This window comes from Apium graveolens, chromosome 9, assembly GCF_009905375.1.
Source record: "Apium graveolens cultivar Ventura chromosome 9, ASM990537v1, whole genome shotgun sequence".
Lineage (NCBI taxonomy): Eukaryota > Viridiplantae > Streptophyta > Magnoliopsida > Apiales > Apiaceae > Apium > Apium graveolens.
This window is the reverse complement of record NC_133655.1, coordinates 147183112-147186399: the sequence shown is the minus strand read 5'-3', so window position 1 is coordinate 147186399 and position 3288 is coordinate 147183112.

The following is a 3288-nucleotide window of genomic DNA, read 5'->3' as shown; positions in this document are numbered from 1 at the left end:
CTTTCAATCTCTCTACTATTCTAAGTTCAGAATAGTTAAATATTTTTACATTTCACTACAACTTACTCTATACAGTCAAGCTTTGAATTGAGATTAGCGAATAACTAATTGTTCTAGTTATTTCGCCATCGATTATTGAGATAACTCTGGACCATGAGAAATGGGGAGTTATATGGTTAAGGATGTCCTTTGATTCGGCTCCTTTGATCAAAATGTTTTTTGGATTGGATGAATGCGTAAGTGACCGGGACGGACGGTCCAGCGGAGGGCTATTTCTATGTGTTATATGAAATATTATGACACCATTTTTACCACAGGTAGGTATATTGCCTTTTTATTAGAGTACTCGTATTTTGGGGACATGTTTCTATGAATCATGACCTTGTGCTATCACACAGGCTGATCAGCATGTGATAGTACGTCCGTCGCAGTTAGATTCCAATCTAAAAACTATCATTTATTGCTGATAGCTTGTGAAGCTTTTATTATTGATCAAATATTACTGATTTTATACTGTTGTTCAATTATTATCATAATGTGGTTTATTATTTCAAGCATATTTTATATTGCTTGCTGAGCATTTCTTTCGCTCATACTTGTTTATCAATCTAATCTTTCAGCTAAGCCAGAGCAGGCTTGAGATCCAGGTTTGATCAGAAGTCGAATGCTTGTAAATAGTTGGTGTGTATTCCAGGTTGACTGTTTGGGACACTTGGATAGTCTAGAGGTTTGAAATAAAATTTGAATAATTTGTAAAACTGATTAGACTTATGGTTGTAATAACAGTTGGTTTGTATTAGGGCATGTTTCATACTATAACCTGTGATCGATCTAGTTGCATGCAAGGGGTCATATTTATTATACTATTCCGCTGTGATTATTTTATTATGGTTTATTGGCTAGTGACCCCCGAATCTAGACCCCGGGTTTGGAGGGCGTCACACTAATGGTATAACTACTAGTGGGAATAATGAGCAGGCACATGGATTTTTTGTAAGGGGTAAGACTAATGACTGAGGAAAAGGCGGAGGATAAAGTATAAGTCAAAATCTAGACCTCCTACGGAAGGTAAGTGTTTCAAATATGGTGAGCCTGGGCATTACAGAGAAAATTATCCTAATAAAAGGGTTACGTGGAAGAAGAACAAGAACAACAAGGATATCGTAAAAGCACATGAGAAAGAAGAGATTGGATATTCTTTGGAAGAAAGTGAAAGTGATGATTGTTTTTCTGTCACTTGTGAAGGAGAAATCATAAATAGATGGATTCTCAATTCTGGTTGCTCTTACCATATGTGTTTGAATCGGAAGTGGTTTATGACTTATAGAGGCGTCAAAGGTGGAACCGTAGTTATGGGAGATAATCATGCTTGTAAAATGGTAGGACTTGGTTCTATAAGGATAAGGATGCATTATGGAGTGGTAAGAACATTGACAGATGTGAGACATGTCCCTGAATTGAAGAAAAACCTTATTTCTATTGGTGCTATGGATTGGTGGGTGTAAAATCGTTACACATAATGGTGAGATGAAAGTTATTCGTGTTTCTTAGATAATAATGAAATATATTTTTCAAGAAAATCTTTATTCTCTTTGGGTACAACAGTGACTAAAAGTGCAGCTGTTGCGGCTATTGGTAGTGGTGAAGATTTATGTAAATGCACTCGTTTATGGAATAGGCGGCTCGGGAATATGTCGGAGAAAGGCTAAATTATCTTGTTGAAAAGGGTTTGTTGAAGAACATGAAAAATGCTTGCATGGTTTTTTGTGAGCATTGTGTGTACGATAAAGCACACTGGATTCAATTTAAAACAAGTAAACAGAGAAGTAGAGATACATTAGACTATGTGCATATAGATTTTTGGGGTCCGGCTCTAGTTATTTCCAAGGGAGGCTCAAGGTATTTTATCACTTTTGTTGATGATTATTCTATTTTGGTTGGGTATATTTCATGAAACATAAGAATGAGATATTCAACATATTCAAGAAGTGGAAAATAATGGTTGAGAACATAATTGGTAAGAAATTGAAGACACTGAGATCTGATAATGGTAGAGAGTATACATATGGTGTTTTCAAGGAGTTTTGTGATCAGGATGACATTGTTAGACACTGGACAGCGAGAAAAATGCCACTCCCGGACATCTGCAACGTCCTCCCAAAGGGCACTAGGAGACTAGACATATTACGTTACGGGCACTGGATCTCGGTTTTCCTCGTTAGCAGCAATTAATGAGATGAAGACATCTGAAACCGGTCACGTGGCAGGCGAACAAATCTCAATAAATTGCAATGCAGCTATTGACGAGGGGTTGCAGAAAGGCTTAATCGCCTATTGAGGGAAAAAAATGTGTATGTGATCCTATGCTAGTTTGGGTAAAGAATGGTGGGCAGAGTCAAATAATGTGGCTCTCTATATTGTTAATCGGTCACCTCATGCATCTCTAGATGGAGATGTACCATACAAGGTATGGTCAGAAAACATGCAATTTATGGGAGACATGGAATTTTTGAATGCACAGCTTACTACCATATCGACGAGGGAAAACTTCATGCGAATGCCAAGAAGGCTATATTCTTGGGGTATGCACAGCTGTAAAAAGTTATCGTCTTTGTTCTATTGATGATTCTATGTTTGTAAACAGTAAGAATGTTACGTTTGATGAGAATACTATGGTAACTTCTTCGAAAGCTAAAGTGACTGGTGGTAATGACATTGAGACTTCTAAGTCTCAGGTGTTTAAGATAGAATCTGAAGGTTATCAAGGTTATAGTCGTGTTCAACAGGAAGATCATGGAGATATTCATGATAATGAGGATGATGAGCATGAGTATGAGATGCTTGAGAAAGAAAATATTCAGGCACACAAACAACAGCAGTTCGAGCAAAGTTTAGCTTTAGCTAGACCTAAACGGGCATACAAACAGGTTCAAAAACTTGGGTCACATAAGTCTTTAATATACTACGGGAAGGTTAATGCAGTAGAGTATGTACTCTTGGTGTAGAAGGTTAAGCTTATCTCCTTCAAGGAAGTTATTCGGAATAGTAATAGTGAGAGTTGTTTGGCCGCAGTGGAAGAATAGATGGAATCTCTACAAAGGAAGTAAACTTGGGATTTAGTCGCATTGCATGTGGGGAGCAAGCTTCAACATTGTTTGAACTTGCTCAATATCAACATGTGTTGATTGCCCTTCAGGGAGGTGTCTGGGTGAGGTGGAGATTTCACCCCATGATGAGAATTATGGTGACTTGATCCCGGTTATGGGTATATGCATCCGGTTGAGCTTT